This window comes from Gopherus evgoodei, chromosome 1, assembly GCF_007399415.2.
Source record: "Gopherus evgoodei ecotype Sinaloan lineage chromosome 1, rGopEvg1_v1.p, whole genome shotgun sequence".
In the NCBI taxonomy this organism is placed as follows: Eukaryota; Metazoa; Chordata; order Testudines; family Testudinidae; genus Gopherus; species Gopherus evgoodei.
The window spans coordinates 226,337,173-226,350,135 of NC_044322.1; the positions used below are offsets into that span (position 1 = coordinate 226,337,173).

The 12,963-nt window shown below is 43.5% G+C and overlaps 1 protein-coding gene across 1 annotated transcript in view; it reads left to right on the top strand.

Moving 5' to 3' along the window:
• The window catches only part of TEAD4 (TEA domain transcription factor 4), an 85,752-nt gene that overhangs the window by 39,558 nt on the left and 33,231 nt on the right, over positions 1–12,963 (top strand). The window lies entirely within an intron of this gene.

A 12,963-nucleotide genomic window follows, 5' to 3' on the forward strand; every position in this document is an offset into this window, starting at 1 on the left:
AGAAGATGGTGCAGTACGACTGGGGAATGACCTGTCTGAGTCACTCCCAGGCACCCTGACTGACCTCACCGAGATCAGCTAAAAGAGCACCCAGAAGTACGATGACGATGGCTACCAGTCGTAATGCACCATCTGCTGCCAAAAGGCAATGAGCTGCTGCTGTGTTGCAATGCAGTCCCACGTCTGCCAGCACCCAGGAGACATACGGTGACAGTGAGCTGAGTGGGTTCCATGATATGATGTCTGCTCAGGTAACCCAGGAAAAAAAGTGTGAAACAATTGTCTGCCGTTGCTTTCAGGGAGGGAGAGGGGGCCTGATTACATGTACCCAGAACCACCCACGACACAGTTTTTGCCCCATCAGGCGTTGGGATCTCAACTCAGAATCCCAATGGGCAGCAGAGACTGCGGGAACTCTGGGATAGCTACTCACAGTGGAACGCTCTAGAAGTCGATGCTAGTCTTGGTACTGTGGACGCAATCCGCTGACTTAATGCACTTAGAGCATTTTCTGTGGAGACACGCACAATCAATTATATAAAAATGATTTCTAAAAAAAAGACTTGTGTAAATACAACCTAATTTCGTAGTGTAGACATACCCTTAGAAACTACGAAGCTCCGAGGCTATTTGTATTAGAGTCTGGCAGCTAAATTATCTAAAGATTCTGTTTGCACTGAACATGCTGCAACCTAGGGCTACAGGAACTGAGCAGGACTTTCCTTACAATTGTTCCTCCTCTGTGCCATGGACTTCTGTGGCTCTGGGCAGAGGAACTGCAGGCAGGGACACTGTCTCTCCTATGATCTCAGTGCTCCCTTTGCTAGAGCCCAGGCAAAAGGAGGAAGAAGGCACCTGATTCAAATACAGAGGGATAAGACCAAGACTGGCGGTGGGGCAGATGGCAGCAGAGGAGATAGATAGAGACAAAGAGCCTGGGTGTGGAGGAATGGAGACCAGTATTGGCTAGGCAAGGATGTTGTGGGGACTTATAGTCAATGGGGATGTGGTACAGATTGAATGAGGAGCTGGGGTGAGGGTTGATTAAAATGGATGGTTTGGGTTTTTTAATGGATAGTTTTTATTTAAATCAGATGGCTTTGATTTAAATTAAGCACTGGTTTATTTTTAAAAATAAACCTAACTAAAATTAGAATTTGACAATCTGGGTTAAGATCTAAATTTATAATCTATTAAAATCATTTCAATTAAATGCGAAAAATAATGGTTGGCAGTATTTATTTGTTGCTAAGATTTAAAGAAAGTCAAGCCACAAAACTGATAAAATCACTGGCTAAGCATCTGGAGTGGTAGCTAGTCTGCATGTGTAGAGAGACTAGTTTCTTCATTTCAGTTTATTCAGTTAGTCTAGTTCAATGATTAGTTCATTCAAGGTTAAGAAATTAATTGGGAGCTAAAAAGGCAGGAATGCTTATTTTCTTCTTTCAATCTATGAAGTGGGACAAGACAACAACAACAATCTATGAGTAAAAACTAGGTGTGAGAGGTGTGATCTACTAGTCTTAAAATCTCAAAGGATATAAACACCAGAAATAATCGGTTCAATTCACGAATCAGTAGGGCTGTCAAGCGATTAAAAAAATTAATCGTGATTAATTGCAGGATTAAATTAATCTTGAGATTTAAAAAATTAATCACAATCACACAATTGTGCTGTTAAACAATAGAATACCATTTATTTAAATATCTTTGGATGTTTTCTACATTTTCAAATATATTGATTTCAATTACAACACAGAATACAAAATGTACAGTGCTTACTTTAGATTTGCACTGTAAAAACCAAAATAAATAGTATTTTTCAATTCACCTAATTCAAGTACTGTAGTGCAATCTCTTTATCATGAAAGTTGAACTTACAAATGTAGAATAATGTACAAAAAAACCCTGCATTCAAAAATAGAACAATGCCAATCAGTCCTACTTCTTGTACAGCCAATCACTCAGACAAACAAGTTTGTTAACATTTATAGACTCATAGACTTAAGGTCAGAAGGGACTATTATGGTCATCTAGTCTGACCTCCTGCACAGGAGGCCACAGAATCTCACCCACCCACTCCTATAACAAACCCTTAACCTATATCTGAGTTATTGAAGTCCTCAAATCATGGTTTAAAGACCTCAAGGTGCAGAGAATCCTCCAGCAAGTGACCCGTGCCCCATGCTGCAGAGGAAGGCAAAAAACCTCCAGGGCCTCTGCCAATCTTCCCTGGAGGAAAATTCCTTCCCGACCCCAAATATGACGATCAGTTAAACCCTGAGCATGTGGGCAACACTCACCAGCCAGCACCTAGGAAAGAATTCTCTGTAGCGTCTCAGATCCCACCCCATCTAACATCTCATGGCCAAAGCATGAAGAGGCATATGAATCTTTAGCGCATCTTGCACGTAAATATCTTGTGATGCCAGCTACAACAGTGCCATCCAAACTCCTGTTCTCATTTTCAGGTGACATTGTAATTAAGAAGTGGACAGGATTATCTCCCGTCAATGTAAACAAACTTGTTTCTCTTAGCGATTGGCTGAACAAGAAGTAGGACTGAGTGGACTTGTAGGCTGTAATGTTTTACACTGTTTTGTTTTTGAATGCAGTTATGTAACAAAAACTCCCTATGTTTGTAAGTTGCACTTTCATGATAAAGAAATTGCACTACAGTACTTGTTTGATGTGATCTGAAAAATACCATTTATTTTGTTTACCATTTTTCCAGTGCAAATATTTGTAATAAAAATAATATAAAGTGAGCACTGTACACTTTATATTCTGTGTTGTAATTGAAATAGATATATTTGAAAATGTAAAAAAAAAATCCAACAATATTTAATTAATTTAAATTGGTATTCTGTTGTTTAACAGTGTGATTAATCACGGTTATTTTTTTAATCACAATTAATTTTTGAGTTAATCGCATGAGTTAACTGTATTTAATTGACAGCCCTACTAATCAGTTAGTTTTAAATGCACAGCATTTTTTGATAAACTTTTTTTCTTATATTTCCAATTCATTTAAGGTAGTTTTATGTTATTTTTTTTTAAATGCTGGTTTGTGTATTTAATTGAATTTGAATTTCCAGCCAAACAGAGCTTAACAGAAATGGTATAAAAAATTAATCATTATCTAGTAAATAAGAAATGCATCATCTGCCATTTTCAAATGTAAAAATGAAGAATCTGAATAAATGTAAGTTGAGCTTTCTAATTGCTTAAATGAATGTGTATAGCTATAGTTAAATATACTTTATCCTTTTGCTTAGCAAAAAGAAGCACCACATTATATAATTATGTAATTGTTACAAATAAATATTTTAATGGTTACCAATAAGAATTAACATTTCTGTAGGAAAATAACTAAGAAGTACAAATGTAAAACATGATTAAAATGGATTAATTAAACTAAGGTTTCCTGCATGCTGATTTAAATCATCATTAAATCTAGAGATTGAAGTCACTTCACCCTGGGTAGGGTGCGGAGTTGAGAACCACAACTGGCTGGGCAGGGAGACTTGGGACAAGAAACCAGGGGCAGCGAGGGAGGAGATTTGGCACTGGGTTGAGTTGCCCAGGATGGAGACTGGGACTGGGATGAGGAGTGGAGACTGGGGCTGGCTCGGTGAGATGCTGGGGGTGTGGTGGGAAGGAAGACTAGGATGAGGAGTTGGGGCAAGACAGGGCTGGTATGGGAGAGGGAGGTTGGAGGAGATGGGAGAGAAGGTTGGGGAAATAAGGCAGTAAGATCTGTGACCACTAGAGAACATTCCCCTCTAGAACTGGAATAGAACTCAGGATTCTTGAGTCTCAACATTCCTCTGCTATCAGCAAATAGCTGTGAAGCTGAATGGCAAATTATGTCTCATCCTCCTCTAGTGCTGCTCCACGTAGAGAATGTCAACCTTCCACTGATAGCAGTTACTCCGCTAATGCAAGTGGCAGACCTCTGTGTGATGGATCTGGGCACAGGCAGCCTTAATTCTGGCATTTTCTAACTTTTGTGTGCTTGACTTTGCACTCTTAATAATGTTCTTTTAACGTATTTTTGTGTGTGTGATAGAAAGTAAATATTGGTCAGAGGCTGAAACAAAAAACAAAGAAGAAAAAAACATCCAAGTGAATATTTCTGATTACAAAGAGATGAGCAAATGCTACTGTCTCTAGAGGAAAGCAGTATCAAAATGACTCAAGCAAAACAAAGTAATTAGAGCGATGTCTTACAAGGGGGAATCATGCAGCCGCTTTTCAGAACATGGGTTGAGGATCTCAGAGGTTGAACCTAAATTCAGCATTCTTATAGGTCAAATCCACAGTGGAAAGGTGACTCTAGCCAGGTGTTCTTTGGAAAATACCAAGTGATGTGATAAGTAGGGATGTGTGATGTTGCACGAGCAGGAGTAGTCTGTCAATAGGCGAAGAACATGTAGACATGATCCTCAGGAGCTAGGAGCTTTTGTAATTTCACACTGTGGTCAGGATGTTGAGGGGAGGGGAGAATAGCCTGTTGTATGAAAGAGGTCTTGATATTTATTTAATGTATACTGAAGGATGCGGAACATAACTTCACAAAACCTGAATGACATATTTAAATAAAAATATCAGCATATCTGTATGTTCTAAAACATCCACAGAGTAAGATAATATACCCTACCAACATTTCACCATCAACAGGAATATTTGGTCTAATAAAGGAAGAAACCAATTAGTTAAAAAAGAGAGAGAGTGACAAAACCCTCTCTCCAAGACAGTACTGAGAATCTCAGTGTAGCAGGATTACAGCCATTTAGTAGTTCTTAGCAGTTGCTTGTTATCTGCTCTGTAACAAGCCCTGTATTGTCTCTGTGTGGTGAAGACCTATGGAATGAAACCAGGAAGGCTCCATGCAATTTATGCTCAGACAGGTGGCCTCCCAAGGCTGTTGGTCACTGGCAGAACTGGCTAAACCTCTGGGGCCTTCCCACACCTGCTGCTCAAGGGTGTGCAGCTAGCAGCTGTTCCTTTTTAACTGTCACCTTGAACTTCTGACCCGTTTTCATGGGTATTCCTCCAAATCCTCCCCTGCTGACTGCACACACTCCTCCATGATACGTCCTGCCTCCAGCAGGGATAGGGGACTCTGATCTAGAAACTGATGATGATTGGTTGAAACTATTCTACCTGGAATGACTTTCTTGAGCCATTCACCATTCATTCACCTGCAGTCCAGATTATATCACAACCTCAACTTTGACATCCCTTCTCTTCTCAAGATTCAGATTTGAGCCCTTAGCTTGAAACACAGTGAAGTTGGCCTGTGCTTGATGAAAGCCTTCTACCAAGTATGAGTTTGGTTAATTATTAGTGTTATTTATATAGCTCCATTACTGTGCATGGCAATTTACAAAAAGAAAAATAGATTAAAGAACAAGCGAAGCATTGGCCTTGAAGACCTGGCAATCTAAAATCACAGCCAGCTGCAGTACAGTTAACAGAGAAAGGGCCAGATTGTGTCTACGGTTTCCTCTCATTGACTTATTGCTCCCCATATCTCGGGAGAGTTTTTGTCCAAAGAGTTTTATGTAGACATGATCATGTATTGGCTTCAGAGAACAGAAGTGGATTGAAATTGGAGTATACCAGTTAGGAGACTGATTTGAACATAAAGTGCAGCTTGAAAGAAGGGACAGGAAGCAAGAAGTGGGAGTAAGAGGTTGTAGGAGAGAAGCTTGGCTGGAGAGCAGGCAGAAATGAGGAGAGAATAAGATTGTAAACTCTGGGGCAGGAACTGTCATTTATGTACTGTACTTAGCACAATGGAGCCCTAATCCTTGATTGGGGCCTGTAGGGCTACTGTAGTACAGATAATACATTGTGATAGGTAAGGAAAAATGATCTTACATTACAGATGTAGCATTTCTCAGCTAGAGAGAACACGTACGTACTCTGAGATCCTTCTATCTGAGAGATACTAACTAAATCCACTAACAGGTCCCACCCAGTTTGTCCCAGTTTGACTTTAGGAGATCTCAGAACAATCCTTGCGCTGCCCTGCAGTTTTAGAGTGCTCTTGCTACAGATCTCCGTGTGGGTTTTTTGAATGCTTTGTTGGGTGGGTTTATCTTGCATGACTATGGCCTGAGGTGTATGGGCAGCGTGCAGCGGATATGGGCATCCCACTCATTCACTGAAGATGAGATTGCATTTGGTGGGAAGGGTGGTGTAGAGCCACATTGCCTGGAACTCCCCAGTGAATGGAAGAATAAGTACACTTCTACAGCCCTTTAAAGAGTGCATCATGGTCCTGCCCCCAGTCCATCTTCTCTGTAATACTCCCTGTGCCCTGGAGGAATAATTAGGGAATAGTAGGTGCAATCCAGTTCTGCCTAGCCTTTAGGTGAGCTATGCAAGCAGAGGAAGATCCTAACTCACTCCCCTCCCACTGTGCATCTGTGTGAGCGCTAGTCAGAGTCTAAACCTTAGGATCAGCTCTAAGCCAACATTATGCACTGCAGGGGTTAGTGAGAAACTCCTGCTATTTGCAGGTTGTTCCATACCTGTCCATTAGGGGGTTTCTTGCACCTTCCTCTGAAGCATCTGGTGCTGGCCACCAGCTGATACCAGTTGTCTGATCTAGTATGGCACTTCCAGGATTACTTTTGTTGTAGAAAAAGGAGGGGAATAAATATAGACCTTTCCAAGAGTAGCCCCTTCACAGAGGCAAGTGTGGCCCATTGTATAGATCATTAGACTGGGAGTTGGGAGACCTGAGTTTTATCTCCTACTCTGTCCCAGACTTGTTCTGTGACCCTAGGCAAGTGACTTTAACTAGGGTCGCCCGGAAGGGGCAAGTGGGGCACTTTGCCCTGGGCTCCACTGGGGCCCCCACGAACAGTTTTGGGGACCCTGGAGTGGGGTCCTTCACTCGCTCCGGGGGCCCCAGAAAATTCTCGCGGGGCCCGGGCCCCCGGAGCTTCTTCCGCTCCAGGTATTTGGCAGCAATTTGGCGGTGAGGGGTCCTTCCACTCCAGGACCTGCCGCTGAACTGCCCCGAAGACCCACGGCGGGGAGTCCTTCGGCCCCAGGACTCGCCGCCAAAGACCTCAGGCCCCCTGAATCCTCTGGGCGGCCCTGACTTTAATCAACCTCGGCCTCTGTTTCCCAAATGAGGAAAAATTATACTTGAGTTATACTTATCCTCCTTTGTAAAGCAGCTTGAGATCTGCAGATTAAAAGTGCCGTGTAAGTGCTAATTATTCCTTCTGAAGGGATGTGTCGGAATCTCTCTCTAATGGGATGGCCTTGGCCCAGTGTAACAAGAATGTCCTGCCTAATAAATGTCACCTCCTCTTCTATGCCATTTCAGAGGAGTAAGGAGCACAGATCAGAGCCACACACTTTGCATAAGCAAGAGATGAAAGCAAGTTGTAGCGACAGTACTGAAGGTTCAGGTGGCACTGATCTCACATTTGCCAAGTTACATGCCCTATATCAAAACCAGTGGGTCAGAGGATTTTTAAAGAAGTACCTGATCAGCTTGCTGTGTTGATTGTTGGCCTCAAAAGATTATTGCTAGGATTGAATGAACATAGGGACTCAGTTCTTCTCTTATCGCAGGAGCCGTGAGCCTTTCTTGAGGAGGGTTAGAGCTCATTAGAGCCATGCAAGGGAGCAACCCAGGAGTGAATGATCACAGAGATGGAATTCTGTTCTCAGAGCCAAATATAAAATTCCTGATGGTCTAGTACATGTGTTTATGCCGAAGTGGCTTACCCCCAATTAGTTAGTGCTGTGCTGGTGGCATTCTTTGATGCTCTACAGGGATCGCAGAGAAGGTTCTGGGATTGACTTGGCCAGGGGCCAAATATTTACAATAAGGCACAATAAAATGCACTGTGTTTTTCTATGGTGTGCCTCATACACAATAATTCCGTAATGGTGATTTAATTAATAAGCATGGATAATGTGCTTGTCACTGTAGATGGCACAAAATAAAATCAGTCTTTTCCTCTGCAGAGCTCAATTTAATGGCAACATGCTGCACAGTTTTCTTGACTTGCATATACAAGTAGTTTGTGTGTACAATAGTGCAGTAAATTGTATCCCAGGGTACTGTGATTTCCTTGAATTAAATCATTAAGACCTGAGATTGGTGCATAGAACCATCAGATATATTGAATACCTCTGCACGTCATAGTTCTCTGCATAGTACTGACTAAATTCCTAGGTCATGTCCCACTATGTATTGGGCTCAGTGTGAAACCATATATGGATTCCTTGGGGTCAGACTTCTCTTGATTGTTCCACAGCCTTGTTACAGAGCAGATCTCCCTGGGACACCACAAATGCCTGCATAGCATGGGGCAGGCCATGGAAGATGTTGAGGTACTAAAGCCAAGTTTCAGGGTTGGAGCTTGAGGATGGGAAAAGTGGGATACTAAAGTAGTGTGTTTAATTCTTTTATTGGCAAGAGGATTAGGAGTCACAGGCCAAGGAGAAGAAATAGTTCCTGAGATGAGACTTAGGGAAAGCTGGGGAATCAGTCTGGCACAAAGAGACAAGGAAGCTATGCCACCTCGTGGTAAGGACATCGTGTGGGAAGGATCTAACAGCATAGAGAATGGGTTTGGGAGAGAAAGAGCAGAGCCCAAACTAAGAAGTAATGGCAATGGGAGGGGAGATAACACAAGGGACCTTGGAGACTAGGAAGTAGATTTTCTGCTTGATGCTGAAATGGGCAGCAAAGACCTCTGAGGACAGGAGTGCTATGCTACTGCTTTTGGGCATGGGTGAGGAGCCAAGGAGGTGCATTTTGAACAGTCAAATTTGCATGCAGGGCTGGGGCTTAGGGAAACCATGGAGGAAGAAACTACTCTAGCCAAGACAGTAGACTTAGGGATGCATATGTGCTTTAGCAGAAGAGTTTCCACAGACACAATCTTGACAGAGACTATAGTTGGAAGGGATGGGTAGATTTATGGAACTAGGGTGGGTAGAAAGCAAAGTGGCAATTTGGGGTTAGGTCAGAGTAATGAACCCTACTGTACAATGGCAGCTCTGAGCAACTATGAAGCTGGCCCCCTCTTGTGGTTGGAAGACACCCCTATAGTCTTTCTATGTATATGCAGCCAAATCATGGGGAGTGTGAGGGCCAGGGCATGTACAGTAAAGGAAACACCAAGCTGTACTGAGGTGAGGACATACAGTAGCTATGTAATTATGTTTCACCTCCTCCTAAGGGAGTGTCTGGCTGTGAATTCAGCACTGACTGTGTGGTAAGAAGGGAGGAACAATACAGATTTTTGTGAAGTTTGAAAGAAGCTAGATGTGTGTGAATTTTTACCTCATTAATTTAGCGTTTAGAGACTCAGGCTACCCCTGAAAAACAAAAGTTTTGTTGCAGCAAGTGGCAGTGTGAATGCAGCTTTGTCGGCAGGAGCGCTGTCCTGTCAACAAACTGAATGCCACTCGCAGGGGTGGAAGTATTTTGTCGGCCGACCAAGAGCGATTAACGCACGCTGACTTTTAGCAGACTCGGTGCAATGTTTAGAAAACCACCTGTGTAGGAAATTGATACGCAATGTTAAATTCGGAAAGAGGGAAGGCCAGTGGGGAATAGCAAGTGGAGAGGAGAGATGAGGCCAAGGGCTAAAACCTTAGTGGAGAAGTTCGTACCAGACAAAGGGGAGTTATGGGGTGAAAATAGAAGAGCAAGGATGTGCTAGGTCATGGTGGGCAATATCAAGCAGTCAGGAGGGAGGGAACCAGGGCTAGAGAGAGCAAGATCATTGACTATGTAGAAAGGGCAGTTTCAGTGGTCTGGAAGGAGAAGAAGCTGGACTGAAAGCATGCTGGGAGACAGGCAGAGGAGAAGACTTTTCCCAGGACTTTGGTAGGAAATGGAAGGTCGGACAGTAGTGAATGAGCAGGAGAGAGTCTAACGATGATGGTATTGAACTTAGTATCAGGGAAGATATCAGTGAGTGGTTTATTGTTGCAGTGATCTTGCTGAGGCGGAAGGACTATGCGGTAGATAGACAAGGTGAGTGGGTCTAGGACTGGCATATGAGGCATATTTTTAAAAAGATGATGCCCAAGAAGGCATCTACTATAACTGGAAGGAAAGAGGAAAGGAACAAGCGAGATGAAAAAAGAGGAAGGCTGGGAAGCAGACCTGAGGCAATAGATTTGACAGTGATGATTTAGCTGAGATACTCGTCCCCGTGTTAGAATTTTGTCTAAGTCATGTGCCGACAGAACCTGGGACCAACTCCCTGTTTAGTTTTGTTTCGTGCTTATAGCACGTTGAAAGGCGCAGATGATGTACTGCATGTCTGTAACTTCCTAGTGGCTTGATTTATTTGTGGCAGTCAGTTTCCGGTGTGTGCAATTCTTGGAGGAGATGTTTTTGTGTTTCGTAATCAACAGTTAAGTAAATAAATATGAAGTCCAGAAAACAGTGACATCCCACTAGTCATTCACTAAAATTATACCACCAGATTGAAAAGATGGATCAGATAATTTCCCTGTGTCTGATTTACTTAACCCCTTTTGGGATACTGTTAGGCCATCACTGTCAGAGATCGCTTACCCATGCCACTCATCAGAGTACTTCCCAATGCAAATATTCTTTTCTTGCCTTTGGAATGGACCAGACTGCACCAAGGAGCTGGTATTTTAACACCATTTCACAGTAGAGACTGTCTGCAGAGGCCACTATTCACTCCCACCCGGTGCAGAATAGAATCTCTAGTCTCCCACTTTCTCCTTTCTGTGAGCACATGCTCTCTGATACACAGGGTTTATCCCAAGCTAGTGGGGAAAATTTCTGTGAGAGTGCCTTGTACAAACAATATTTTGTTACTGGAAGACAGCAAAGAATAGCTGAGAAATTGGATTGGGACATATTTCTCATGGCTTAGGGGCCTGCTTTGAACTTCTTCCTCAATGATGACTACTACTTCTATGAAATGAGCAGAGTTAGGAATGGGGGATTACAGATGTTTTGTGCTTCTCTTAGGAAAATCTTGGTGGAATTTACTGAATCCAGGTAGCTGCAATCAGGAGTGAGATGGGACGAGAGACAGATCTAATGCTGCTGGGGATAGACATCTAATAGGAGTGAGATGCAAACCTGCTGCAAATGCACAGGGCTGTAAAGAGAACAACAAGCAGAGAAAGAACCTGAGGGAGACTCTTTCTTTGCTGCACTCTCTGTTTTTTCATCCTGTGCCTCCATGGGGAAGGCTTCAGGGAGGATAAAGGGCTTTCTGGTGGAGGGCTACAGTTGGTATGTTGGCTAGAGCTTCATGAAATCCAATGCGCAGTTCAGACAGAGGAGACACAACTGTTGGCAGGTTTCTGTGACTGTGGAAGGCCTCAACGGGAGTTATTCTAAGAATACAACATGCGATCAGATTACTGAGCTCTAAAAAATGAGCCATCCGACAGTGTGCGACAGCTCCCAGCCCGTTCCAGCCAAGTGAAGACATGGCATGAGGCTTTGAATATCCTGCAGCCAGGTTTGTGATGGAAACAAGCTGCCCTCCATAGAATGAGAACCCACAAACTTCTAAAAATCCATCACATGCGCACCTCTGGCTTTTAAGAGGGGGGACAACAGATCCTTAGAATTGGCTTCTCTTGGGGTTATATGACCTTCTTTTAATATGTTGCCATTAGGGATGTTCTCAGGTTTAGCACACTCCATAATTGTGTCTGTCCCTGGGTTGCTAATATCTCTGCATGGTCACCTGCATTTGCTACTGGAGCCTTTAGCAAGTAATGCACCTTGCTGCCTTTCTGTCTCCTGGCTTGGTATGGAAAGTGAACCTTCAGGGAGAGGAAGGTGGAATGAGGTAATGAGAAAGGAAAGCAAAGCACGGAAGCTGGAAAAGAGGGTGGCTGTGTGATTGGATACAAAAGAGCTAAATTCTGCACCAGATTCTGCCACATGCGACTTGAGTGACTGTAATGGAATTGCATAGGGTCTACATCTGTGCCGAATTTTCCCTGGTTTGTCAGTGATGGTCTCAGTGATATTTGTGAGGGGATTGGGCTCGCTTTGTGTAACCCACAGTCTTGAATGGAGTTGCACCATAGATACATTTGCCCCATAAAGCTTATTTTTTCTGGTTTGTGATTGTCTGAAATTCTTCTTGTAAAATTCTCGCTGGGTTAGTTCTCCCTTCCTCTCTCTTTCACTCCCCATTACACTTCGGGTACGTCTAGACTACCCACCATATTGGCGGCTAGCGATCGATTTCTCGGGGATCGATATATCACGTCTCATCTAGACACGATATATCGATCTCCGAAAGCGCTCCCGTCGACTCCGGAACTCCACCAGTGCGAACAGCGGTAGCAGAGTCGAAAGGGGGAGCCGCGGACGTCGATCCCGCTCCGTGAGGACGAGAGGTAAATCGATCTAAGATACTTCGACTTCAGCTACATTATTCACGTAGCTGAAGTTGCGTATCTTAGATCAATCCCCCCCCAGTGTAGACCAGCCCTTCCTATGCAGCCCACCCCCTCTGTAGACATACACATTCTCTCACACTTCATTAGAGACAAACAGGTTTTGAGGAGCTCACTTTGTTCTGTTTAGTTTCCATTCTTCACCATTGTCGGATTGTCTTTCTCCAGCTCTGGGCCAAGCCAGCATTCTGGAAGTAGCACCCCCCTGCTCTGGCAATGCAAGTCTGCGAGGCTACCGGCCTGAGCCAGCCAGATGGAGGCTTTGAAAGCCATAAATATTATTCTTGGCACTAGAGAAAGGTCGGTTATCAGGCTGATGTTGACATCTCGCTAGCAATTGGTCTCAGCTTTGTAGAAATGGCTATGCTGGTTGAAAAACAGCCAGGTGGTAGGTAGTCTAACAGCATCTGCTCCCACCTAACTCTCTCCTGGGCTTGTCGTTGCATTAGTTGGCACTGTGAGAATAGGAGAAGTCAGCAGCACTATGTTGGGCATCAA